This window comes from Salminus brasiliensis, chromosome 13, assembly GCF_030463535.1.
Source record: "Salminus brasiliensis chromosome 13, fSalBra1.hap2, whole genome shotgun sequence".
NCBI lineage: Eukaryota > Metazoa > Chordata > Actinopteri > Characiformes > Bryconidae > Salminus > Salminus brasiliensis.
The window spans coordinates 17,982,902-17,997,654 of NC_132890.1; the positions used below are offsets into that span (position 1 = coordinate 17,982,902).

Below are 14,753 nucleotides of genomic sequence, written 5' to 3' on the forward strand. Positions count from 1 at the left end.
GTGGCATTGCGATAACTGCAGCTTCTCTACAAGGCACAATTCCTCTAGAACCCTGGGTAACAAATTGTCCAGAGTGTGTACACCATCACACCACAACTGAACTGCATCAGGACTGACCTTATGTCCCTTGCTTACATAAAAAACAGTAAAAAAAAAAAAAATCAGTAAGTGAATTTATGCATTTGATATGCATTTTCTCATTCACACTACTTGGGTGTCATTAACATGAGACAGTAAATATGGTGAGTTCAATTCTGTGGACTGTTTAGTTTAAACCACAGCAGGAGGAACTGTTGATGTCCCTATGACTCTCTGTATTCCATTGAATATCAGAAACAACTGCTCTGTGACTCCCTGCAAGGTCCTTAACGTCAAATACAATTGCTCTTGTGAAATCCCTGCTGGGCTTCCCTGTGAAAACCCCCCAGAGGAATTTCCCACTAGGTTGTCTTTCAACCTTGCACCCATATTGGGGCTATCTGCCCGCTTTTTGCGACATACTCTAGAAAAGTGACCAATTTGATGACAGTAATGACATTGTTTCTTCTGATTAGAGAACCTCTTGCTTGCATCTGAGTTAGAGCTAGTCTCTTTGAGGACATGGATTGATGCTGGAACATGGCATGGTTCTAGATCAATGTCCAATCGGTCAAGTTCATTCTTAAGGTCACTCCACTTAGTTTGCCGCCAATTTGGAACAGCAGTCACCAGAGCTTGTTTTAGATCTGTCCGTAGTGACTCAACCAGCTGTCCAAAATGGGGACCATCAGTTGTACTGTCAATGTTATCACCATTGTATTGATGAATACCTGAGTGACGCAAAAAGACTCTTTCAAACCTCTCACAGAAGTCTGCTGCAGACTCTCCCTTTCTTTATCTACATTTGGTTATCTGTGTCCAGTCAGTTGTTTTATGGCATTGACAGCTAATCCAGCTTTCCATCCCCCTTCAAGGTTCTGGCCATTGTTACCCATAGCATTTAACACCTTTTTAGCAAGCTGTCTACTGTCTGCAACGTTAAGTACCTGGCTTGCTATAGCTACAGCATCATTGGGGTGCAAAGAGTAGAGATTCCTTTTCTCATGCATGAGGTCAATGAAATCAAGCCCCATTTTCCTTGGATGCTTAAACTCCTTGGACAACTTGTCCAAAGTATTTGCATCTAAAGGAACATGACCAATTTTTACTCTGGTTTCAGTACCTCGGCATTTTGCGTGATTAAGTACCTCAGAAGATACAATGGTTACAGGTCTCATCTGAACTCGCCTTGCACTAGCATGTTCAGAACCCTCGTCAGAAGATGAAGATTCTGATCCATCAGAATGAACAGTCTCATTGCCTTTGTCGTTTACAGATAATTCAGGATACAGCCTTACTTTTATTTGAGAATCTCCATCCTCTGTGTAACATGGCTGACACTGGCACCTTGATTTAGTTTTACAACTAGCATGCTGCTGTTCAACTTCTGTCAGGTTTTGCTGAAGTGTCTTACATATTCTTTTGGCATTTGTGGTAGCTGTTTTATGCCGTCTGCATTCACTAATTAGTTCTAAGATCTTTCCCTGAGCTTCCCTTAACTCATCTTCCATAGACTTTAACTTGCATTTCCAATATTGCTTAATTACAAAAAGACACTTCTTCACTGAGTCATGCTTAAGGCCATAACCTAAAGCTACCTTACACTCAGCAAAAGTCCATTCTCTATCAGCAGAGAAACCTTTGGATGAAAAGTACTGAGTTATCTTTTGCTCATTAATATGTTTCTTCACTATGCCATTGATTATCTTTTCAAAATCAGAATCAGTCCACTGAGGCATTTCAGTCCCTCCCTTAACTAAGTTGCTGCTTTTATAGTTAAGAGGCTTCCATGAGTCTTTACCAAGATTCTGAGTATGTTGGCCTTTTCTGGACATGGTGAGGGAACAGGAGAACAATACAAAGTTTTCTTCTTATTAACTATAGAAGAACAAAACACTACTCATCAGTAACAAACAGACCTCTCTCTGTTCAGAGAGGATTCTAGTTACAAACGTTACGTTTAACAGTAACAAAACAAACTTCTCTCCTTTAGAGAGGATAACAGCCACAAAACACTAGTTTTTTGTCAGTGACAAACAACAAAACTTCCCTCATAAACAGAGTGGATAACAGCCACAAAACACTAGGTTTTTATCAGTGACAAACAACAAAACTTCCCTCATAAACAGAGAGGATAACAGCCACAAAACACTAGGTTTTTATCAGTGACAAACAACAAAACTTCCCTCAAAAACAGAGAGGATAACAGCCACAAACACTAGGTTTCTATCAGTGACAAACAACCAAACTTCCCTCAAACAGAGAGGATAACAGCCACAAGACACTAGGTTTTTATCAGTGACAAACAACCAAACTTCCCTCAAACAGAGAGGATAACAGCCACAAAACACTAAGTTTCTATCAGTGACAAACAACAAAACTTCCCTCAAAAACAAAAGGATAACAATTACTGACTCCTCTGTCTTAGGAAACCAGAATTTCTCCTCGATTCGAAATGGCGTTTACTCACCAAGAAGGTTTCAGTAGGCCATCCGGGTCACGGCACCAAATTGTTAGAAATCCGGCGTCCAGGAGACAGATTCAGGAGTCAGGAGACTGGATCTTCAGTGTTGATGAGTTTATTGGTACACACAGAGATGTACAACTCGATCGGTCACGGTCAACCCAGTCTGATATGGGGTATTTTGAGAGGGCCTTATATACATTGGAAATTGTGGGAGGAGAAAAGTTGATGAAGAGGAGTTTAAGGAGGGGTAGGAGGGGGATGAAGGATAGGTCACTTGGAGTATCAACAATAGGGGGTGATAGTTATCACTTTAAAGAGGTGTAGGAGGAGGGTGAAGTTGAGGGGGGGGTTGATGGTATACAAAGAGAGAGTGACCACTTTAGGCCGGCAGACGAAGGGTAACAAAAGGTGAGACAAAGGATTAAGATAACCATTTGATAACAAGTTGAAACCACATGAAAGTAATGTTAGAAAAGAGTATATTTTCTCTCAGTTGGACCATTCTAGACCACCAAGAAAGGAAAGGAAGGAAAGGAAGGAAGGAAGCTGAAAGGAAGTGGCGGAAGTCACAACATGACTCCGACCTCCACTCCTATCAGTCTCTTCTCTCCAGGTTTAGAACGGAAGTTGCTGCCGCCAAAGCATCTTACTACAGGGGGAAATTGGAATCCTCTGCATCTGACCCACGCAAACTATTCACCATCTTCTCCTCTCTCCTCAACCCTCCTACTCCCCCACCTCCCACTACCCTGTCTGCAGATGATTTTGTCTCCTTCTTTGAAGAAAAGGTTGACAAGATCCGCCGATCCTTCCCCCCTGCCTCTACCCCCCTCTCTAGACACTGCCCTCCTCCTCCCTCTTCTCTGACTTGCTTCTCTCCTCTTTCCACAGATGACCTCCTACATCTTCTCACCTCCAATAATCCTACCACCTGTCCACTAGACCCTATTCCATCCCCTCTGTTCCAAACAATCGCTCCAAACCTCCTCCCCTTCATCTCCTCTATCATAAACAGCTCTTTGTCATCAGGTCAGGTACCATCGGCCTTCAAGTCTGCCAGAGTCGTGCCCATCCTAAAGAAACCAACTCTAGACAGCTTGGACATCGGCAACTACAGACCTATCTCTCTTCTCTCTTTCCTCTCAAAGATTCTCGAACGTTCCGTCTACAACCAACTGTCTCTCTTTCTCACTCTGAACAATCTTCAGGACCCCCACCAGTCTGGCTTCAAAGCTGCACACTCTACTGAAACTGCTCTCATTGCAGTTACAGAGAAGCTCCATGCAGGTAAAGCTGCCAGACTGTCCTCGGTTCTGATCCTTCTTGACCTCTCCGCAGCTTTTGACACAGTGGACCACAAGATCCTCCTGTCTATCCTTGCCGGTCTTGGAATTACCGGCTCTGCATGGCAATGGTTCGCATCATACCTGCAGGGACGCTCATACCAGGTAACGTGGCAGGGCGACACGTCCGCTCCTTGTAGTCTCTCCACTGGCGTTCCACAAGGCTCAGTTCTTGGTCCTCTTCTTTTCTCACTGTACACTCACTCTCTTGGTAAAGTGATATCCTCCCATGGATTCTCTTACCACTGTTACGCCGACGACACTCAACTCATGCTCTCTTTCCCACCGTCTGACACACAGGTTTCTGCCCGTATCTCAGCACCTCAAACTCAACCCCAGCAAGACGGAGCTGCTGTACATCCCGGGAACTGCTGGACCAAGAAACGATCTTGCCATCACCTTCGAGAACTCACTGGTCACTCCCTCTACTGAAGCCCGCAGCCTTGGTGTAGTGATGGATGATCAGTTATCGTTCTCAAGTCATGTTGCAAACGTAACTCGGTCCTGCAGATTTCTTCTGTACAACATCCGGAGAATTCGACCCTTCCTCTCTAGAGAGGCCAACCAGGTGCTTGTTCAGTCTCTCGTCACTTCCAGACTTGACTACTGCAACTCTCTTCTGGCTGGTCTCCCTCTGCGAACCATCAGGCCCCTGCAACTCATCCAGAATGCAGCGGCACGGGTCGTCTTCAATGTCCCAAAATTTAGCCATGTCACTCCACTGCTGCGTTCTCTCCACTGGCTTCCTGTAGCTGCCCGCATCAGATTTAAAACCCTGACGCTGGCCTACAAAGCCAAGAACGGACCAGCCCCTCCGTATCTAATGGCAATGGTCAAAAGCCGATCCGCACCAAGAGCCCTTCGAGCATCAAGTACGGCTCGGCTCGACCCACCATCCCTCAAAATCCGCGGAAGACAAGCGTCCAGGCTTTTTTCTGTCCTGGCACCAAAGTGGTGGAACGAGCTGCCCCTGGATGTCCGAACGGCCGAGTCGCTCGCTGTCTTCAAACGCAGACTGAAGACCCACCTCTTCAGAGAGTACTTGGACGAATAGTTCTATGGTCGCCTTATTGTATTGTGTTTAGCAATGTCTAAGCTTGGAGGTATCTTTTGTATTATTAGTCTATTCTAACTAGCTGAGGTTTTCTTGGGTAAATAGCAAAGCACTTTGTAAGTCACTCTGGATAAGAGCGTCTGCTAAATGCCGTAAATGTAAATGTAAATGTAAATTAGTTGCAACAAATGTGGGTTTTCAATGATTTCAGTCGTTCAACTTGCTCAAATTTGATGCTTCGGGAAGTATTCCTGTGACCCAGTGGCCTAATGGATAAGGCATCAGCCTCCGGAGCTGGGGATTGTGGGTTCGAGTCCCACCTGGGTCGTTCTTTAGGTTCTGAATTTGTAAAGAGACCAGAAACAAGCTGTTCCCTTAAATTTAATCCTGCTGAATGACTTCTGTGTAGTAATTGTGCCCAATTAAGTGTAAGATCCCCTTGAATGCTCCCAGCCTGAAGGCAATATCTAAATACAACTTGATATAATCAAAGTTTGGAAGGCTACTCTAAAATTTATATCTGGTACTGATTAACTGTGAAATAAATGTAATGTAACACATAATCAGGCTCAAGACCATTGTTGAGTAATTTCTACCACAGCTTGAATGAATTAAGTCAAATTGTCATATGAAAACAGTAATCAAGTCCTTCAATTTAGAATCAAAATGTAAAGAACAACACTCTCTAAACAGTCAGAAAAATGGAAATACATTATTGTTGTGTGAAACAAGAACTTTTGTGTTGCACTAGGCAAATACTCCAGTTATTATATATTAACGTTTGAAAACGGTCAAAATGACTGTCTCTGTCTTTCTAAACCCTGGAATAAAATCAAACACTGTATGCGTTTAAATATTTAAAAAGGTGCTGCTGGCGTACCTAGAACTATTGTGTCAGTGATTTTCTTTTTCAAAGGAAATTTAGACACTTTTGTAGCTGAGGTAGAACTGCACATGAACTTTAATTTAAGAAATCTGCTTAGTGAGTTATGAATGGGTCAAAATTCTCTTAACTCACAAACAAGCTGAAGTACGTCATCAGTTGGACCATACTAGACCACCAATGGGAACAACATGAAGGTTCTTAACACACACATCTACACAAACTAGTTGCAACAAATGTGGGTTTTCAATGATTTCAGTCGTTCAACTTGCTCAAATTAGATGCTTCGGGGAGCATTCCTGTGGCCCAGTGGCCTAATGGATAAGGCATCAGCCTCCGGAGCTGGGGATTGTGGGTTCGAGTCCCACCTGGGTCATTCTTTAGGTTCTGAATTTGTAAAGAGACCAGAAACAAGCTGAACACTTACATTTACTCCTGCCCAATGACCTCTGTGTAGTAATTGTGCCCAATTAAGTGTAAGATCAACTTGAACGCTCCCAGCATGAAGGCAATATCTAAATACAACTTGATATAATCAAAGTTTGGAAGGCTACTCTAAAATTTATATCTGGTACTGATTAACTGTGAAATAAATGTAATGTAACACATAATCAGGCTCAAGACCATTGTTGAGTAATTTCTACCACAGCTTGAATGAATTAAGTCAAATTGTCATATGAAAACAGTAATCAAGTCCTTCAATTTAGAATCAAAATGTAAAGAACAACACTCTCTAAACAGTCAGAAAAATGGAAATACATTATTGTTGTGTGAAACAAGAACTTTTGTGTTGCACTAGGCAAATACTCCAGTTATTATATATTAACGTTTGAAAACGGTCAAAATGACTGTCTCTGTCTTTCTAAACCCTGGAATAAAATCAAACACTGTATGCGTTTAAATATTTAAAAAGGTGCTGCTGGCGTACCTAGAACTATTGTGTCAGTGATTTTCTTTTTCAAAGGAAATTTAGACACTTTTGTAGTTGAGGTAGAACTGCACATGAATTTAAATTTAAGAAATCTGCTTAGTGAGTTATGAATGGGTCAAAATTCTCTTAACTCACAAACAAGCTGAAGTACGTCATCAGTTGGACCATACTAGACCACCAATGGGAACAACATGAAGGTTCTTAACACACACATCTACACAAATTAGTTGTAACAAATGTGGGTTTTCAATGATTTCAGTCGTTCAACTTGCTCAAATTTGATGCTTCGGGAAGCATTCCTATGACCCAGTGGCCTAATGGATAAGGCATCAGCCTCCGGAGCTGGGGATTGTGGGTTCGAGTCCCACCTGGGTCGTTCTTTAGGTTCTGAATTTGTAAAGAGACCAGAAACAAGCAGTACACTTAAATTTACTCCTGCTCAATGACCTCTGTGTAGTAATTGTGCCCAATTAAGTGTAAGATCAACTTGAACGCTCCCAGCATGAAGGCAATATCTAAATACAACTTGATATAATCAAAGTTTGGAAGGCTACTCTAAAATTTATATCTGGTACTGATTAACTGTGAAATAAATGTAATGTAACACATAATCAGGCTCAAGACCATTGTTGAGTAATTTCTACCACAGCTTGAATGAATTAAGTCAAATTGTCATATGAAAACAGTAATCAAGTCCTTCAATTTAGAATCAAAATGTAAAGAACAACACTCTCTAAACAGTCAGAAAAATGGAAATACATTATTGTTGTGTGAAACAAGAACTTTTGTGTTGCACTAGGCAAATACTCCAGTTATTATATATTAACGTTTGAAAACGGTCAAAATGACTGTCTCTGTCTTTCTAAACCCTGGAATAAAATCAAACACTGTATGCGTTTAAATATTTAAAAAGGTGCTGCTGGCGTACCTAGAACTATTTTGTCAGTGATTTTCTTTTTCAAAGGAAATTTAGACACTTTTGTAGTTGAGGTAGAACTGCACATGAACTTTAATTTAAGAAATTTGCTTAGTGAGTTATGAATGGGTCAAAATTCTCTTAACTCAAAAACAAGCTGAAGTACTTCATCAGTTGGACCATGCTAGACCACCAATGGGAACAACATGAAGGTTCTTAACACACACATCTACACAAATTAGTTGTAACAAATGTGGGTTTTCAATGATTTCAGTCGTTCAACTTGCTCAAATTTGATGCTTCGGGAAGTATTCCTGTGACCCAGTGGCCTAATGGATAAGGCATCAGCCTCCGGAGCTGGGGATTGTGGGTTCGAGTCCCACCTGGGTCGTTCTTTAGGTTCTGAATTTGTAAAGAGACCAGAAACAAGCTGTTCCCTTAAATATAATCCTGCTGAATGACTTCTGTGTAGTAATTGTGCCCAATTAAGTGTAAGATCCCCTTGAATGCTCCCAGCCTGAAGGCAATATCTAAATACAACTTGATATAATCAAAGTTTGGAAGGCTACTCTAAAATTTATATCTGGTACTGATTAACTGTGAAATAAATGTAATGTAACACATAATCAGGCTCAAGACCATTGTTGAGTAATTTCTACCACAGCTTGAATGAATTAAGTCAAATTGTCATATGAAAACAGTAATCAAGTCCTTCAATTTAGAATCAAAATGTAAAGAACAACACTCTCTAAACAGTCAGAAAAATGGAAATACATTATTGTTGTGTGAAACAAGAACTTTTGTGTTGCACTAGGCAAATACTCCAGTTATTATATATTAACGTTTGAAAACGGTCAAAATGACTGTCTCTGTCTTTCTAAACCCTGGAATAAAATCAAACACTGTATGCGTTTAAATATTTAAAAAGGTGCTGCTGGCGTACCTAGAACTATTGTGTCAGTGATTTTCTTTTTCAAAGGAAATTTAGACACTTTTGTAGTTGAGGTAGAACTGCACATGAACTTTAATTTAAGAAATTTGCTTAGTGAGTTATGAATGGGTCAAAATTCTCTTAACTCAAAAACAAGCTGAAGTACTTCATCAGTTGGACCATGCTAGACCACCAATGGGAACAATATGAAGGTTCTTAACACACACATCTACACAAATTAGTTGTAACAAATGTGGGTTTTCAATGATTTCAGTCGTTCAACTTGCTCAAATTTGATGCTTCGGGAAGTATTCCTGTGACCCAGTAGCCTAATGGATAAGGCATCAGCCTCCGGAGCTGGGGATTGTGGGTTCGAGTCCCACCTGGGTCGTTCTTTAGGTTCTGAATTTGTAAAGAGACCAGAAACAAGCTGTTCCCTTAAATTTAATCCTGCTGAATGACTTCTGTGTAGTAATTGTGCCCAATTAAGTGTAAGATCCCCTTGAATGCTCCCAGCCTGAAGGCAATATCTAAATACAACTTGATATAATCAAAGTTTGGAAGGCTACTCTAAAATTTATATCTGGTACTGATTAACTGTGAAATAAATGTAATGTAACACATAATCAGGCTCAAGACCATTGTTGAGTAATTTCTACCACAGCTTGAATGAATTAAGTCAAATTGTCATATGAAAACAGTAATCAAGTCCTTCAATTTAGAATCAAAATGTAAAGAACAACACTCTCTAAACAGTCAGAAAAATGGAAATACATTATTGTTGTGTGAAACAAGAACATTTGTGTTGCAATAGGCAAATACTCCAGTTATTAAATATTAACGTTTGAAAACGGTCAAAATGACTGTCTCTGTCTTTCTAAACCCTGGAATAAAATCAAACACTGTATGCGTTTAAATATTTAAAAAGGTGCTGCTGGCGTACCTAGAACTATTGTGTCAGTGATTTTCTTTTTCAAAGGAAATTTAGACACTTTTGTAGTTGAGGTAGAACTGCACATGAACTTTAATTTAAGAAATCTGCTTAGTGACTTATGAATGGGTCAAAATTCTCTTAACTCACAAACAAGCTGAAGTACGTCATCAGTTGGACCATACTAGACCACCAATGGGAACAACATGAAGGTTCTTAACACACACATCTACACAAATTAGTTGCAACAAATGTGGGTTTTCAATGATTTCAGTCGTTCAACTTGCTCAAATTAGATGCTTCGGGGAGCATTCCTGTGGCCCAGTGGCCTAATGGATAAGGCATCAGCCTCCGGAGCTGGGGATTGTGGGTTCGAGTCCCACCTGGGTCGTTCTTTAGGTTCTGAATTTGTAAAGAGACCAGAAACAAGCTGAACACTTACATTTACTCCTGCCCAATGACCTCTGTGTAGTAATTGTGCCCAATTAAGTGTAAGATCAACTTGAACGCTCCCAGCATGAAGGCAATATCTAAATACAACTTGATATAATCAAAGTTTGGAAGGCTACTCTAAAATTTATATCTGGTACTGATTAACTGTGAAATAAATGTAATGTAACACATAATCAGGCTCAAGACCATTGTTGAGTAATTTCTACCACAGCTTGAATGAATTAAGTCAAATTGTCATATGAAAACAGTAATCAAGTCCTTCAATTTAGAATCAAAATGTAAAGAACAACACTCTCTAAACAGTCAGAAAAATGGAAATACATTATTGTTGTGTGAAACAAGAACTTTTGTGTTGCACTAGGCAAATACTCCAGTTATTATATATTAACGTTTGAAAACGGTCAAAATGACTGTCTCTGTCTTTCTAAACCCTGGAATAAAATCAAACACTGTATGCGTTTAAATATTTAAAAAGGTGCTGCTGGCGTACCTAGAACCATTGTGTCAGTGATTTTCTTTTTCAAAGGAAATTTAGACACTTTTGTAGTTGAGGTAGAACTGCACATGAACTTTAATTTAAGAAATTTGCTTAGTGAGTTATGAATGGGTCAAAATTCTCTTAACTCACAAACAACCTGAAGTACTTCATCTGTTGGACCATGCTAGATCACCAATGGGAACAACATGAAGGTTCTTAACACACACATCTACACAAATTAGTTGTAACAAATGTGGGTTTTCAATGATTTCAGTCGTTCAACTTGCTCAAATTTGAAGCTTCGGGAAGTATTCCTGTGACCCAGTGGCCTAATGGATAAGGCATCAGCCTCCGGAGCTGGGGATTGTGGGTTCGAGTCCCACCTGGGTCTTTCTTTAGGTTCTGAATTTGTAAAGAGACCAGAAACAAGCTGTTCCCTTAAATTTAATCCTGCTGAATGACTTCTGTGTAGTAATTGTGCCCAATTAAGTGTAAGATCCCCTTGAATGCTCCCAGCCTGAAGGCAATATCTAAATACAACTTGATATAATCAAAGTTTGGAAGGCTACTCTAAAATGTATATCTGGTACTGATTAACTGTGAAATAAATGTAATGTAACACATAATCAGGCTCAAGATCATTGTTGAGTAATTTCTACCACAGCTTGAATGAATTAAGTCAAATTGTCATAAGAAAACAGTAATCAAGTCCTTCAATTTAGAATCAAAATGTAAAGAACAACACTCTCTAAACAGTCAGAAAAATGGAAATACATTATTGTTGTGTGAAACAAGAACTTTTGTGTTGCACTAGGCAAATACTCCAGTTATTATATATTAACGTTTGAAAACGGTCAAAATGACTGTCTCTGTCTTTCTAAACCCTGGAATAAAATCAAACACTGTATGCGTTTAAATATTTAAAAAGGTGCTGCTGGCGTACCTAGAACTATTGTGTCAGTGATTTTCTTTTTCAAAGGAAATTTAGACACTTTTGTAGTTGAGGTAGAACTGCACATGAACTTTAATTTAAGAAATTTGCTTAGTGAGTTATGAATGGGTCAAAATTCTCTTAACTCACAAACAAGCTGAAGTACTTCATCAGTTGGACCATGCTAGACCACCAATGGGAACAACATGAAGGTTCTTAACACACACATCTACACAAATTAGTTGCAACAAATGTGGGTTTTCAATGATTTCAGTCGTTTAACTTGCTCAAATTAGATGCTGCGGGAAGCATTCCTATGACCCAGTGGCCTAATGGATAAGGCATCAGCCTCCAGAGCTGGGGATTGTGGGTTTGAGTCCCACCTGGGTCGTTCTTTAGGTTCTGAATTTGTAAAGAGACCAGAAACAAGCTGAACACTTACATTTACTCCTGCTCAATGACCTCTGTGTAGTAATTGTGCCCAATTAAGTGTAAGATCAACTTGAACGCTCCCAGAATGAAGGCAATATCTAAATACAACTTGATATAATTAAAGTTTGGAAGGCTACTCTAAAATGTATATCTGGTACTGATTAACTGTGAAATAAATGTAATGTAACACATAATCATGCTCAAGACCATTGTTGAGTAATTTCTACCACAGCTTGAATGAATTAAGTCAAATTGTCATATGAAAACAGTAATCAAGTCCTTCAATTTAGAATCAAAATGTAAAGAACACCACTTTCTAAACAGTCAGAAAAATGGAAATACATTATTGTTGTGTGAAATAAAACTTTTGTGTTGCACTAGGCAAATACTTCAGTTATTATATATTAACGTCTGAAAACGGTCAAAATGACTGTCTCTGTCTTTGTAAACCCTGGAATAAAATCAAACACTGTACGCGTTTAAATATTTTAAAGGGTGCTGCTGGCGTACATAAAACCATTGTGTCAATGATTTTTTTTTCAAAGGAAATTTAGACACTTTTGTAGTTGAGGTAGAACTGCACATGAACTTTAATTTAAAAAATCTGCTTAGTGAGTTATGAATGGGTCAAAATTCTCTTAACTCACAAACAAGCTGAAGTACTTCATTCGTTGGACCATTCTAGACCACCAATGGGAACAACATGAAGGTTCTTAACACACACATCTACACAAATTAGTTGCAACAAATGTGGGTTTTCAATGATTTCAGTCGTTTAACTTGCTCAAATTAGATGCTGCGGGAAGCATTCCCATGACCCAGTGGCCTAATGGATAAGGCATCAGCCTCCAGAGCTGGGGATTGTGGGTTTGAGTCCCACCTGGGTCGTTCTTTAGGTTCTGAATTTGTAAAGAGACCAGAAACAAGCTGAACACTTACATTTACTCCTGCTCAATGACCTCTGTGTAGTAATTGTGCCCAATTAAGTGTAAGATCAACTTGAACGCTCCCAGAATGAAGGCAATATCTAAATACAACTTGATATAATTAAAGTTTGGAAGGCTACTCTAAAATGTATATCTGGTACTGATTAACTGTGAAATAAATGTAATGTAACACATAATCATGCTCAGGACCATTGTTGAGTAATTTCTACCACAGCTTGAATGAATTAAGTCAAATTGTCATATGAAAACAGTAATCAAGTCCTTCAATTTAGAATCAAAATGTAAAGAACACCACTTTCTAAACAGTCAGAAAAATGGAAATACCTTATTGTTGTGTGAAATAAGAACTTTTGTGTTGCACTAGGCAAATACTTCAGTTATTATATATTAACGTCTGAAAACGGTCAAAATGACTGTCTCTGTCTTTGTAAACCCTGGAATAAAATCAAACACTGTACGCGTTTAAATATTTTAAAGGGTGCTGCTGGCGTACATAAAACCATTGTGTCAATGATTTTTTTTTCAAAGGAAATTTAGACACTTTTGTAGTTGAGGTAGAACTGCACATGAACTTTAATTTAAAAAATCTGCTTAGTGAGTTATGAATGGGTCAAAATTCTCTTAACTCACAAACAAGCTGAAGTACTTCATTCGTTGGACCATTCTAGACCACCAATGGGAACAACATGAAGGTTCTTAACACACACATCTACACAAATTAGTTGTAACAAATGTGGGGTTTCAATGTTTTCCCCCTAATGGATAAGGCATCAGCCTCCGGAGCTGGGGATTGTGGGTTCGAGTCCCACCTGGGTCTTTCTTTAGGTTGTGAATTTGTAAAGAGACCAGAAACAAGCTGTACACTTAAATTTACTCCTGCTCAATAACCTCTGTGTAGTAATTGTGCCCAATTAAGTGTAAGATCAACTTGAACGCTCCCAGCATGAAGGCAATATCTAAATACAACTTGATATAATTAAAGTTTGGAAGGCTACTCTAAAATGTATATCTGGTACTGATTAACTGTGAAATAAATGTAATGTAACACATAATCAGGCTCAAGACCATTGTTGAGTAATTTCTACCACAGCTTGAATGAACTAAGTCAAATTGTCATATGAAAACAGTAATCAAGTCCTTCAATTTAGAATCAAAATGTAAAGAACAACACTCTCTAAACAGTCAGAAAAATGGAAATACATTATTGTTGTGTGAAACAAGAACTTTTGTGTTGCACTAGGAAAATACTCCAGTTATTACATATTAATGTTTGAAAACGGTCAAAATGACTGTCTCTGTCTTTCTAAACCCTGGAATAAAATCAAACACTGTACGCGTTTAAATATTTTAAAGGGTGCTGCTGGTGTACATAGGACCATTGTGTCAGTGATTTTTTTTTCAAAGGAAATTTAGACACTTTTGTAGTTGAGATAAAACTGCACATGAACTTTAATTTAAGAAGTTTTCTTAGTGAGTTATGAATGGGTCAAAATTCTCTTAACTCACAAACAAGCTGAAGTACTTCATTCGTTGGACCATTCTAGACCACCAATGGGAACAACATGAAGGTTCTTAACACACACATCTACACAAATTAGTTGCAACAAATGTGGGTTTTTAATGATTTCATTTGTTCAACTTGCTCAAATTTGATGCTTCGGGAAGCATTCCTGTGGCCCAGTGGCCTAATGGATAAGGCATCAGCCTCCGGAGCTGGGGATTGTGGGTTCGAGTCCCACCTGGGTCTTTCTTTAGGTTGTGAATTTGTAAAGAGACCAGAAACAAGCTGTTCCCTTAAATTTAATCCTGCTGAATGACTTCTGTGTAGTAATTGTGCCCAATTAAGTGTAAGATCCCCTTGAATGCTCCCAGCCTGAAGGCAATATCTAAATACAACTTGATATAATCAAAGTTTGGAAGGCTACTCTAAAATTTATATCTGGTACTGATTAACTGTGAAATAAATGTAATGTAACAC

General features: G+C 39.1%; 10 non-coding genes across 10 annotated transcripts; all 10 read left to right on the forward strand.

The window, feature by feature from the left end:
* Nucleotides 1–5,197: 5,197 nt before the first annotated feature.
* trnar-ccg (transfer RNA arginine (anticodon CCG)) lies at nucleotides 5,198–5,270 on the forward strand. Its single transcript has one exon. It is a non-coding gene; the product is annotated as a tRNA-Arg (tRNA).
* Nucleotides 5,271–6,128: 858 nt separating this feature from the next.
* trnar-ccg (transfer RNA arginine (anticodon CCG)) lies at nucleotides 6,129–6,201 on the forward strand. The gene has a single exon. It is a non-coding gene; the product is annotated as a tRNA-Arg (tRNA).
* An 858-nt stretch (nucleotides 6,202–7,059) lies between these two features.
* trnar-ccg (transfer RNA arginine (anticodon CCG)) lies at nucleotides 7,060–7,132 on the forward strand. Its single transcript has one exon. It is a non-coding gene; the product is annotated as a tRNA-Arg (tRNA).
* Nucleotides 7,133–7,990: 858 nt separating this feature from the next.
* On the forward strand, nucleotides 7,991–8,063 carry trnar-ccg (transfer RNA arginine (anticodon CCG)). Its single transcript has one exon. It is a non-coding gene; the product is annotated as a tRNA-Arg (tRNA).
* Nucleotides 8,064–8,921: 858 nt separating this feature from the next.
* trnar-ccg (transfer RNA arginine (anticodon CCG)) lies at nucleotides 8,922–8,994 on the forward strand. The gene has a single exon. It is a non-coding gene; the product is annotated as a tRNA-Arg (tRNA).
* Nucleotides 8,995–9,852: 858 nt separating this feature from the next.
* Nucleotides 9,853–9,925, forward strand: trnar-ccg (transfer RNA arginine (anticodon CCG)). Its single transcript has one exon. It is a non-coding gene; the product is annotated as a tRNA-Arg (tRNA).
* Nucleotides 9,926–10,783: 858 nt separating this feature from the next.
* trnar-ccg (transfer RNA arginine (anticodon CCG)) lies at nucleotides 10,784–10,856 on the forward strand. Its single transcript has one exon. It is a non-coding gene; the product is annotated as a tRNA-Arg (tRNA).
* An 858-nt stretch (nucleotides 10,857–11,714) lies between these two features.
* trnaw-cca (transfer RNA tryptophan (anticodon CCA)) lies at nucleotides 11,715–11,787 on the forward strand. Its single transcript has one exon. It is a non-coding gene; the product is annotated as a tRNA-Trp (tRNA).
* Nucleotides 11,788–12,643: 856 nt separating this feature from the next.
* Nucleotides 12,644–12,716, forward strand: trnaw-cca (transfer RNA tryptophan (anticodon CCA)). Its single transcript has one exon. It is a non-coding gene; the product is annotated as a tRNA-Trp (tRNA).
* A 1,733-nt stretch (nucleotides 12,717–14,449) lies between these two features.
* Nucleotides 14,450–14,522, forward strand: trnar-ccg (transfer RNA arginine (anticodon CCG)). Its single transcript has one exon. It is a non-coding gene; the product is annotated as a tRNA-Arg (tRNA).
* The last annotated feature ends 231 nt before the right edge of the window (nucleotides 14,523–14,753 follow it).